The following is a 13,491-nucleotide window of genomic DNA, read 5'->3' as shown; positions in this document are numbered from 1 at the left end:
GCTATTGAACGCACTGGGTGTGACCGGCTGCAGATAGTAGCACATGTCGGAACGAATGACGCCTGCCGCTTGGGTTCTGAGGCCATCCTTGGTTCCTTCCGGCGGCTGGCTGATTTGGTGAAGACAACCAGCATCGCACGCGGAGTGCAAGCTGAGCTTAATATCTGCAGCATAGTGCCCAGAGTCGATCGCGGTCCTCTGGTTTGGAGCCGTGTGGAGGGTCTAAACCAGAGGCTCAGACGACTCTGCGACTATAATGGTTGCAAATTCATCGACCTCCGTTATTGGGTGGAGAACTGTAGGGCCCCCCTAGACAGGTCAGGCGTGCACTACACACCGGAAGCAGCTACTAGGGTAGCAGAGTACGTGTGGCGTGCACACGGGGGTTTTTTAGGTTAGAGGGACCCCCCCTTGGGCGAAACGATAAAATACCTGACGGCTTACCAGAGAGGACATTATCATCGTTGATAAAGAACGTCCGTCCTCAGAGACCAAAAACAGGAAAAGTCAACGTAATATTGGTAAACTGCAGGAGTATCCAGGGCAAGGTTCCTGAATTAGTATCTCTTATTGAAGGAAATAGTGCGCATATAGTATTAGGAACGGAAAGTTGGTTAAAACCGGAAGTGAACAGTAACGAAATCCTAGACACAGAATGGAATATATACCGCAAGGATAGGATAAACGCCAATGGTGGAGGAGTATTTATAGCAGTAAAGAATTCAATAATATCCAGTGAAGTTATTAGCGAATGCGAATGTGAAATAATCTGGGTTAAGTTAAGTATCAAAGGTGGGTCAGATATGATAGTCGGATGCTTCTATAGACCACCTGCATCAGCAACCGTAGTAGTTGAGCGCCTCAGAGAGAACCTGCAGAACGTCGTGAAGAAGTTTCGTGATCATACTATTGTAATAGGGGGAGACTTCAATCTACCAGGTATAGAATGGGATAGTCACACAATCAGAACTGGAGCCAGGGACAGAGACTCTTGTGACATTATCCTGACTGCCTTGTCCGAGAATTACTTCGAGCAGATAGTTAGAGAACCAACTCGTGAAGCTAACGTTTTAGACCTCATAGCAACAAATAGACCAGAACTTTTCGACTCCGTGAATGTAGAAGAGGGTATCAGTGATCATAAGTCAGTGGTTGGATCAATGACTACAAGTGTAATAAGAAATGCCAAGAAAGGAAGGAAAATATATTTGCTTAACAAGAGTGATAGGGCACAAATCGCAGAATATCTGAGTGACCACCATCAAACGTTCATTTCTGAGGAAGAGGATGTGGAACAAAAATTGAAAAAATTCAGAAACATCGTCCAGTACGCCTTAGATAAGTTCGTACCGACTAAGGTCCAAAGCGAGGGGAAAGATCCACCGTGGTATAACAATCATGTACGAAAGGTACTACGGAAACAAAGAAAGCTTCATCATAGGTTTAAGAGTAGTCGAATCATAGCTGATAAGGAAAAGCTGAACGCAGCGAAAAAGAGCGTAAAGAGAGCAATGAGAGAAGCATTCAACGAATTCGAACATAAAACATTGGCAAACAAGCTAAACAAGAACCCTAAAAAGTTTTGGTCATATGTAAAATCGGTAAGCGGATTTAAATCCCCTATTCAGTCACTCGTTGACCACGATGGCACCGAAACAGAGGACGACCGAAGGAAGGCAGAAATACTGAATTCAGTGTTCCGAAACTGTTTCACTGCGGAAAATCGTAACACGGTCCCTGACTTCAGCCGTCGCACGGACACCAAAATGGAAAATATTGAAATAAACGATATCGGAATTGAAAAACAACTGCTATCACTTAGTAGCGGAAAAGCATCCGGACCAGACGAGATACCCTTAAGATTCTACAGTGATTATGCTAAAGAACTTGCCCCCTTTCTATCAGCAATTTATCGTAGATCGCTGGAAGAACGTAAAGTACCTAGCGACTGGAAGAAAGCGCAGGTCGTTCCCATTTTCAAGAAGGGTCATAAATCAGATGCGAATAATTATAGGCCTATTTCGCTTACGTCAATCTGTTGTAGAATAATGGAACATGTTTTGTGTTCTCGTATTATGACGTTCTTAGATAATACAAATCTCCTTCATCATAACCAACATGGATTCCGCAAACAGAGATCATGTGAAACTCAGCTCGCCCTATTTGCCCAAGAAATTCACAGTGCCGTAGACACTGGCGAGCAGATTGATGCCGTATTCCTGGACTTCAGGAAGGCATTTGATACGGTTCCGCACTTACGTTTAGTGAAAAAAATACGAGCTTACGGAATATCGGACCAGGTTTGTGATTGGATTCAGGATTTCCTAGAAGAAAGAACACAACATGTCATTCTTAACGGTTCAAAATCTGCAGATGTAGAGGTAATTTCGGGAGTACCGCAGGGAAGCGTGATAGGACCTTTATTGTTTACAATATACATAAATGACTTAGTTGACAACATCGGTAGCTCCGTGAGGCTATTTGCAGATGACACGGTTGTCTACAAGAAAGTAGCAACATCAGAAGACTCGTACGTACTCCAGGAGGACCTGCAGAGGATTAATGCATGGTGCGACAGCTGGCAGCTTTCCCTAAACGTAGATAAATGTAATATAATGCGCATACATAGGGGCAGAAATCCATCCCAGTACGATTATGCCATAGGTGGTAAATCATTGGAAGCGGTAACGACCGTAAAATACTTAGGAGTTACTATCCGGAGCGATCTGAAGTGGAATGATCACATAAAACAAATAGTGGGAAAAGCAGGCGCCAGGTTGAGATTCATAGGAAGAATTCTAAGAAAATGTGACTCATCGACGAAAGAAGTAGCTTACAAAACGCTTGTTCGTCCGATTCTTGAGTATTGCTCATCAGTATGGGACCCTTACCAGGTTGGATTAATAGAAGAGATAGACATGATCCAGCGAAAAGCAGCGCGATTCGTCATGGGGACATTTAGTCAGCGCGAGAGCGTTACGGAGATGCTGAACATGCTCCAGTGGCGAACACTTCAAGAAAGGCGTTACGCAATACGGAGAGGTTTATTATCGAAATTACGAGAGAGCACATTCCGGGAAGAGATGGGCAACATATTACTACCGCCCACATATATCTCGCGTAATGATCACAACGAAAAGATCCGAGAAATTAGAGCAAATACGGAGACTTACAAGCAGTCGTTCTTCCCACGCACAATTCGTGAATGGAACAGGGAAGGGGGGATCAGATAGTGGTACAATAAGTACCCTCCGCCACACACCGTAAGGTGGCTCGCGGAGTATAGATGTAGATGTAGATGTAGATTAAGCCCCAGGGCCGTGGAATAGCGGCTGTGGTTCGCCAATATAACTGATGGAAAGGACTTTGATGTGAATATGGTTTGGTTTTACGACGAAGCTCACTTTCATTTGGATGGGTTCGTCAGTAAACAAAACTGGCGCATTCGGGCGACTGAGAATCCGCATTTCGCAATCGACGTGTCTCTTCACCCTCAAAGCATGACTGCGTGGTGTGCAGTTTTCAGTCACGGAATGATCGGTACGATATTCCTTGATGGCACGGTGAGTACCGAACGGTACGTGAAGGTTTTGGAAGGTGATTTCATCGTCGTTATCCAAAGTGACCCTGATTTCGATAAGATGTTGTTCATACAAGACGGAGCTCGACCCAATCGAAGCAGGAGAGTCTTTGATGTCCTGGAGCACTTTGGGGACCGCATTCTGGCTCTGGGGTACCCAGAGGCCACTGACATGGGCCTCGATTCGCCGCCATATTCTCCGGATCTGAACACATGCGACTCCTTTTTATGGGTCTATAGTAAAGACAAGGTGTACAGCAATAACCACAAAACCATTGCTGAGCTGAAAACAGCCATTCAGGAGATCATCCACAGCGTCGACGTTCCGACACTTCAGCGGGTCATGCAGAATTTCGCTATTCGTCAGCGCCACATCATCGCTAATGATGGCAGGCATATCGAACATGTCGTAACCTTAATACGGATATCTGCAGTGACGTTTACATGCTGAATAAAGTGTGTGCACGGCGTAGTTTGTAACTAATTTACGTTTTTTTTCATATAATTCAATAATTGTGGAGGCTACAGATGTTACTAATACGCTTGCTTCAGCAACGGTCGATATCCGGTATGTCAGAACCGACTTCGGTATTGATCTGTAAATGTAGCCATCTCATGTATTCCATATCGACTGTCGCAACAATAAATCTTGAGCGAATTGGAAATCTCTAAATGGGTGTTCTAATTTTTTTCCGGTAGGGTCTTTGTTGTAAATAATTATTTAGTGTTTCTCCTGTCCTCATATGATAAACAAATAAAGTTAGTTACATACACACGTCGCGGAAATGCTCAGCCAACCTCACTGGCTGGCGCTATAAAGCGCGTTGTGCAGCACCGTGTTAACATTCCGTTAGCGTACATTCCTAGAAGGCAACCAGACTACGGCTCCCTCCCACGTACATCTTGCGAAAACAGCGTAAAGGGATTTTCTATTGATGACAGACTGCAAAGTACCGAAATACATGCCTAGACTATTGAGTACTAAATATCTGGCATTTTCTCAGCCTTACCCAGTGACGCGGCTGGCTGGACGTGCAGCGCGTGCTGGCAGGGATTTCTGCAAGGGCTGCCCCGCAGACGCCGCAGGATGGGAGGAGGCCAGGAAGAATCTGTTTTATGGCCGAACCGTTTATGGTGGCGGTTTCGCAGCGCCTATATTAGGGGCAGTGTTTCGATTACTCTTTTTAGGTGACATGGCAGCCTGGATTACGTCCATCAATTCTCGAGAGTATAACGGCAATATTTCATATATGCAAGCCTCGGAGGTGGCAGCTGTATGTTGCAGTAATAGAATCCTCCTGAGGCACCGGAAGGTATCCGTAATGTGGACGGTAAATGTCCATTGGTCTTATGATACATTTTACTGTTTTACTGTGATTCCTTTTTTTCTTTTACTGAGGTTGCAGAGAGGTCGCGGACATCATCTTTTTTAGCGTGTATTGAACAATTCCATTACTCTTAAGCTGAGGGCCCAGGATAATGTAGTTAACACCAAATCAGCATATTAACTAAACGGTATACATCATGAGGTTACTTTCTTGGAATTTTAAGTAATGATATCACTTTTGGTACAAGAGAATATGGCAAATAGTTTGCAAACACCCCCAACGCACTAGGCGCGTCGTGATCTGATCTCAGTCCCCACCTTCCACGACCCTTCAGCACGGAGAACGAATACAAGAATTAAAGTTGCTATAGTGGAAGCAGCGACTTGACCCCATTATTGAAAACAGTATTAGAGAAACACTGAGTAGAACTTTCGAAGATGTCTGTTTTTTGGCCGCGATATGGTTATTAGAATCTGAAAGCAGTTTCCAGTAAATGGTAAATACTAGGTGTAATACCAAACTCCCGCAGTGGATAGCTTCCCAGTTAACGAAAAGAAAATCTAATACATCTTTTTCCTACCCCCCGCGCCTAATACACACATAAAAAAAATCCTGGCGGAGATTCGAGTCCTCTCTTGGGCATGGGTGTGTGTGTGTTGTTCTTAGCATAAGTTAGTTTAAATTAGTTTAAGTAGTGTGTAAGTCTAGGGACCGATGACCTAAGCAGTTTCATTCCGTAAGAATGACCGGATTGCCTCCAGACACGTCTCCGACGATTTTCTGGATCAAGGTATCTGCGACACTCATCGGTGAAGAGAACGTGATGCCAATCCTGAGCATTTCATTCGGCCTCCTGTTGTGCCTATCTGCATCGCGCTACATGGTGTCGTAGTTGCAAAGACGAACCTCGCCGTGGACGTCGGGAGTGAAGTTGCGCATCTTGCAGCCTATTGCGCACAGTTTGAGTCGTCACGCGACGTCCTGTGGCTGTACGAAAAGCATTATTCAACATGGTGGCGTTACTGTCAGGGCTCCTCCGAGCCATAATCCGTAGGTAGCGGACATCCACTGCAGTAGTAGCCCTTGGGCGGCCTGAGCGAGGCATGTCATAGACAGTTCCTGTCTCTCTGTATCTCCTCCATGTCCGAACAACATCGCTTTGGTTCACTCCGAGACGTCTGGACACTTCCCATGTTGAGAGCCCTTCCTGACATAAAGTAACAACGCGGACGCGAGTGAACCGTGGTGTTGACCGTCTAGGCGTGGTTGAACTACAGAGCCGTGTACCTCCTTCCTGGTGGAATGACTGCAACTGATCGGATGTGGGACCCCTTCCGTCTAACAGGCGCTGCTCATGTATGGTTGTTTACATCTTTAGGGGGGTTCCTGACATCTCTGAACAGTCAAAGGGACTGTATCTGCGATACAATATCCACAGTCAATGTGTATCTTCAGGAGTTCTGGGAACCGCGGTGATGCAAACGTTTATTGATGTGTCTATATGAAACAGCGATAGTACTGCGCGCCTAGAGGTGGTAAGTATCACATCGATAAGGAGCGAGACAAAATTATAGCGCACGGCAGATGCTATTCAGTCTGCAAGAGAATTAAAGTTCAGGGAGAAGAAACTAAAATTTTCATGCTTGCCGATGGTATTCAAATTCTGACAAGGATGGCAAAGGACATTGAAGATGGAGTGAACGGAGTGCATTGTATCTTGAAAAGGGGTTATAAAATGAACATCAACAACCGTAAAAGAAGGAACTGGAATGTAGTCGAATTAAATCTGGCGTTTCAAAAGGTCTTAGATTACGAAATGAGACACAGTAGTTATAGTACTAGTAGTAGTACTAGTAGTAGTAGCAGCAAGAGTTGGGTGTGCTGCTTGCTTAATTCCCTATTGCAGTTTTGTGGGATTGTTCTGTTTATACATCCTCCATTTATCTCCCTTGAGATCAGATACTGCAGAACTTGTGGATCTTTACATATGGTCTTTATGTCTTAGTTTTCCGGATCTGCCATATTGTTTGAATTGGAAGTGTGTATCTGTAGGCTGGAAAATTTCCTGTTTCAAAGTTGGTATTATTTGCGTCTACTCTAGTGGCTCTATTTGTGATTGTTCATAAACTACAGAATCTTTTGTTTTGTTGGTGACTTTTAATGAGATTCTTGTTTCAGTCGCACATACTTCTTGTATTCATCTTTTGATTCTGCAGCTCCTGTCTTTCTTTTCGTGTTTGCAGTTAAATTATTGGACATAGATTCCGCCTTTTATGCAAAACACTGTCTTTTTTTGTTATCCAAACACGTTTCTGCCCCCCCCCCCCCCTATGCCATCACCAGAGGTTTTTGTTTATTGAAAGCTGTAAAACATTAATATATTTTAGGTTGTTACTAATCTAACAAAGTGAGGCCTAGAGGAACTTGTAAACAGATAAGGGATGAATTCACAACAAACACACAAAACCTTAGTCAATACAGATCAACGCAACAAACAAACAATGAGAGCATGCAAGACACAACAGTGGAACAACACAAACACAAAAGAAAATGGCACATACTGATCTACAATAACAAAATTGTCCACAGAATTGGCAAGATACTGAAGAAAAGGGGACTTCAAATAGGATACAGGACAGACAACACAACACAGAAAAACTCAGAACACAGGAGACACCCACAGATAAATTCAACAGATCAGGAATATATAAACTCGTATGCAACACTGGCCAGTTGGTATACATAGGACAAACATGCAAGAACTTCAAAACAAGATAATCAAAACACTTCACAGACATAAAAAGTAACTGCTCCCATAGCACATTTGCTGATCACCGTATATCCCATAAATGCCACCAAACTACAGGAGCAACAGACTATAAATACTGAAATCCAGCCACAGCCTATACCATAAACTGACAACAGAAGAGAATTTCCATAAACAGAAGGAAATAGTAGAAGGCAAACAAGTTTTAAATGAAAACACTACACTCTGTAAAGGGTTTCTGTAAAGGCGCATTATATTAATGAATTTTACGCGCGCGCACACGCACACGCACACACACACACACACACACACACACACACACACACACACGCACACACACACACACACACATATACACACACACAGAGAGAGAGAGAGAGAGAGAGAGAGAGAGAGAGAGAGAGAGAGAGAGAAAATGAACAAAATTAAAATTCGCCGCCAAACTCTCTCGGGAACAAATGAACGCCGACAGGGTTAGGAAACAGAACAACGTAGTGCTCACCTAATTTTGCGAAGTGGAAAAGGCGTTTGGTAAAACGAAATTACACAAAGTACGTTATTATGTGTGTGTGCAGTGCCCTCAGAACGCAAAAGAAGAAGGATCAGTCACATAAAACGAGAGAAGTAACAGATATATATGTCAAACATTTTGCCACACGAAAACCACGTTTTTAAAAAATCAAGGGATGTGTTAACTTGCTGATGAAATTCGCATATACATCGTTTGGATTGCAAATGACAAACTATCGGTGCACGGCACTATACAGATGATCCTGCAAAACCATATAATGTAAAATCACCTTAATAAGAAAAAAGAACAAAAACCTTCTTTAGGGCACACTTTGTTAGACCAGTTACAACCAAAGATATGTTCACTTTCTGCAGTATTCAATGGACAAAACCCACTGACTATGGCAAAGAGGTGCCGAAATGTGTTTAGGTAAAGAGAAAAAGTGTTTTGCATAAAAGGCGGAACCTATATCAAATAACATACTTGATATGTTTCTGTGATGTGAGCCATCCAGACTGGGGCCACATTATGTAGCACTGACCTGAGAAACGCCTTGTAAGTATGTAGCACAGTTACACTGTTGGTACAATGTGCCCTGTCTCTAAACGTCTTGATTAATTCTTCTTCGCATCCTGATTTTGCTACTGTCACCACGATGTCTTGGTTGCAAGACACTGTTCCGTCTAGTTATCTGATTAGATATATTGAGGTCTTCGTGGGGACGAAATCTTGACGCCATAGATTGAGTGTGACACCTTTCCGATACTCGGTTCTATCCATTGTTTCGTTCCTTTGTTGGAAAATTGTTAGGTGGGTCTTGAGGGTACTTAGCCGTATTTTCTACTTTTCTAGCGATGGTTCTAATTTGAGAATTACTGGCCATTCATTTCTGAGAGTCTTACTGCTGTTTGTGACTGACATTAGTATCCCGCGTCGTCGGCATAAAACGCCAGTCCTTCGTTCCCCTAGGTGGGTTGGGAATGTCTGCCATATAAAGTGAATGGAGCAGTGCTGCCTATCGCACTCTTGCCTCTGGGTAAAAGGTATCAGAGAGTTTTCCATTTATATATGCTCTGGTTAGCCTTTGGCCCAGTGTGTTTTAAGAAGATGTATGAGTATTAAGTCTTGTGCAAGTCCAGTTGGTGACAGCTGTTATGTTACATTTTCTTGAAGGCCCTTTCGGTGTCCAGCATCACCGCATTAATTGAGGCTTTTGCTGATTTTATTACAGAGACGTAGAAAAGGACTGATAGTTGCTTGTTCCATACGGAAGCAGACTTCTATTCTTGGTATGAGATTTTTTTTTTCTTTTGCATATTTCTGGAGACGAGTGACAAGCATAGCTTTAAAAAGCTGCTGGTACGATTGAATCGTACCCGGGATTTTAGCTGCATTATCACCTTTGTGGTTTTCCACTTCTTTGGTATATTTTGTAGTTCGTGAATAATTTTACTGCACCTGAAATAGTAGCTTAGACGCAAAAGCTATTGGCTGCTCTGTACCATGAACATTCTTATGCGACATGACGTCCCCAACCCTGTATTGTGATGTGGTGGTTGTAAGGGTCAGGGGGTTGCCTGGAGTGAACGTCGCTAAGCACAGACCGGCCTCATCTCTTTTTCAGTTGCAAGAATGCTTTGTGACACTCATGAGACGGCACGAACTGAATGCCTTTCTTCCACATATGGTTCAACGGATGCATCGGGTGAGCTGCCTGGCGAGTGAGCTTTGAGCAGTAATTCGCTTTTCCCAGAAAAGACTTCAAGTTTTCTGGAGCTGGCAACTTATTAATAGCGTCAACTTTCTCTGACATAGGTATGTTCCCTTTTCTGCTTAACATGTACCCAGAATATTGCTTGAACAAGGCACAGAATTTGCATTTCTCCATGTTACAACTAAAACCGTTTTCTGTTATCCGCTAAAATAGTGTTTAAATTTTGCTTATATTCTTCCTTGGTAGCTCCATCACCCAAATTTCATTCAAACAGCCTCTGTACTTCTGAATACATTGGGCTACTCGCTCTGCGTATCTTAACAAAAATTTTGGTGTTGAGGCGACCCCAAATGGTACTTTGCAAGCTTGCTACTCACGTTTAGAATCTGGACTTTAATAAAAATGGCACGGTAATGTTACTCAGAACACAGGAGAAGTTGTGATCTAAGTGACAATAGATTTAGTCAAACGTAACATAATAAGACAAAACAATGACTGAAGAAACGTCACACAAACATCTTTATTTGACAAACGCTTTCACTAACATGGGGTCTATGGTGGACAAAGTGATCAGTTGGGGATCGACACACGACACTAGCCAGAACACTAATCGCTCTATCTGACCTCATACACGTGAGTCTGGGATTTGGCACAACAACTACCCCACAATCAAGCATCTATACTCCACGATTCCAAAAAGAAAATATGGTTCGAAAGAACAGGGTGCTGAGATACATATACTGGAGCCCTACGGCGTAGCAGCGAATACTTTACCATCCTCCTGGTCAGGGCGGCACACCACGATGCGTTCGGCGACTGAAGTCATGGACGGCCGCAGTCTGTTATTAATGGCGCGCACCCGAAAAAAGCAAGTACGCTGTTTCACGTTCGGTTAATTCGGAACGTAGGTACTTTCCTATGAGCCTCTGAAACCTCAGTGGATTCCAGTGTGCAGGTGGACCCGTTTGCTGGTCTGTCAAGCTGATTTGACTCTGTGCCATGACTGTGCGTGACGGAATATGTCAAATGTTTAGACGACCGACTCAAGACAAATAAGTACACCCACGCGTCACTCGTTGTGCGTGATGCTAGAAGCAGCACCTCTGACAGTTCAGAAGGTGACTGGCATAGGCTCTAAGTGGCACACCAGCAAAGGACACAAGTATCACGGTTCAGGTAGAGACCTGCAGTTCTTTACTAGTGAAGCGCCAGTACAACAGTGATCTCTTCTCTTCCTGTCCGCTTTCTCGTGAGCTTGGTAGCAAAGCACATTTACATCTTAGATTTCCCCCATTTTAGCACAAACACATCACGAGCTGGAGTGCGGCATTCGTAGCTCGGAGAGTGCCCCCTGCTCTGCATTCACCGATTTGACCAGTCAGAGACTTTAAAATTATTTGGGAGAAACAGAAAAAAGATTCAGCTTCGCGGCCTCTTTCCCATGTCGTTACGCCATGTCTTTTGCTAACAACATGACCAAGATGGAACCACATTCCTCCCTAAAAACCTTGCTATCTCCCCTGTTGCGTCCATTTCGAAGTATCCAAAGAATGACCATAAACTCGCTAAAAGCCTCGTGCCTTCACAAATATGTTTAGTAACAGAGTCTGGATGTCTGGGCGCCAGTGACCTGCCCACGGGAATTTGCAGAACGCTCACAGTTTGCTAGTCGGCTTCCTGCCTAACAAGGGCCCATCCTCTGCTTTATTGCCGGTCTACAATGCGCTGGCCATTACAGCAGCGACTTCTCAGCGCTAGTCAGTCTTCCCATAACCGGCTGGGCACCAACCAACGTGTCTGCACAATGAGGTCTCGGAACTAGGCTGTCCGGAAATATTTCCACCCAGGTTCCACTAAAATAGAAACGCCCTTCTCTCGGCCCACCGTCGCCATGCTTTTACTGCAGTCGTTTAAATCTGCACCCTATTCCTTTGAATGCAGGTCAAGTTTACCGTTATTCCTTCCCTACAGCACGCAAGCAAAACATTAACTACTGCCCACCATTTCATCACGATGTATGAAGTTAAATTGCAATAAAGATCATATTCCCTAAGAACATGAAGCGGCATAACACCGAATCAGAAGTGAGGGTGCCCTGCAATCTCTCAATGTTTTTTGTATTAATACTGAAAAGTGGCATTTAATCCAGCTTTCCTGTAATTTTGTAGTTTTATTAAGTTCTACAAAGTGTCTCATCTCTACCTGTGTTTTATCATGCCTTGAGGAGGCAGGGTGGACGTGTGGGGGGAGATCACGCTGGGAACCGAATTGATTGATTTTTATCTATATTTTAACGTGTTTGTTATTCAGCACCCTGTAACATTATGTGATTGCCTTATCATTTTAAATCATTCACTAATCGAGCAGTAGCTCGGCAACAGCTACAGTTAGGAAATAGCGTTGTGAGAAAGTAAAAGGTGAATGACCTGTGACGTAACGTGTTTATTGTCGATGCGCCGTCAGAGATGCACTGAGCTACTGACTTTGAAAACCGCGGCGCGAAAAACAGGCAGAAGAAGAAAACTTTTACACATTCTTTTGATGTAGAGATATTCTCGAAGAACAGTTACTCAGTTACTCATTTTCTCTTGTCTCTTGTAACTTGTGTCGGACGCGCATGTCTTGCCGCCGTATTATTATTGTTAAAAATAATATTATTTTAGTATAAACTAAAAGTGCAATACTAAAAGTTGCATTACTGCATAGCAGTAGATTTATTGTGCGACGTGTATGTGAAAACGTCAAAGGAATTATTTTCATTACGAGAAGAGAAGTGCCAGTCAAAACGGCATCCATGTTAAATCCTTCATTGCAGTGTAAGTTCATCTATTAATTGCCATAAATTCAGAGTTACATGGAACTGGTGTATGGACTATTTATTTATTACAGAATCTATGTCTCACTCTTTCATGAATTTATTTAATTTTCTTTATGTTTCTGCCAAATAGAGAGTTCACAGTCACGAAATCTTTCGTCGAGATCGGACGGAAGTTGCATGCGGCGAAATATTTTCTCCACGCCATATTCTACTAGTAAATGCATGATAAACTACGGTGCCTTATGAATTTCATGTTGAGCTATCCAAAAATAATTATATTTTGAATACGAATTTACTCTCTTCTGCAATGCAACTTCCGACTGATCAGACGATCCTACAAGAGACAGCCGCACACGGTCGGCGTTCGCAAATATATTTCCACCTCTGATTATAGCTATATGTTACAGCACAAAAGTAAACATATTGTTATAATTAGCGACTACGAACGGGGACATTTATAACTGTATGTTTATGTATACACATTATGTAAACATATCGTTATAACCCCCATGGACGACTGTTAGATTGTATGAGTGTGGGTGTAATTGCAAATGCATGCACATTGGTAAATTCAGGTGGACTTACTTGGTTCAGCTTCGTAACAGCGCCTGGGAACGGCCATAGAATTCAAGTTTCGAATTTAAGTTTTCATAGGCTTCCATTTGCCTCGTATTTCTTAACACAGGGGCTCACGATTGGTTCCCTCGGACCCACACGCAAGATAAGTATGTATTCAAATTTTACATGATGAACAGATGGAAAATTTTGAGCAA

Source organism: Schistocerca serialis, chromosome 2, assembly GCF_023864345.2.
Source record: "Schistocerca serialis cubense isolate TAMUIC-IGC-003099 chromosome 2, iqSchSeri2.2, whole genome shotgun sequence".
NCBI lineage: Eukaryota > Metazoa > Arthropoda > Insecta > Orthoptera > Acrididae > Schistocerca > Schistocerca serialis.
This window is presented reverse-complemented; position numbering follows the sequence as displayed.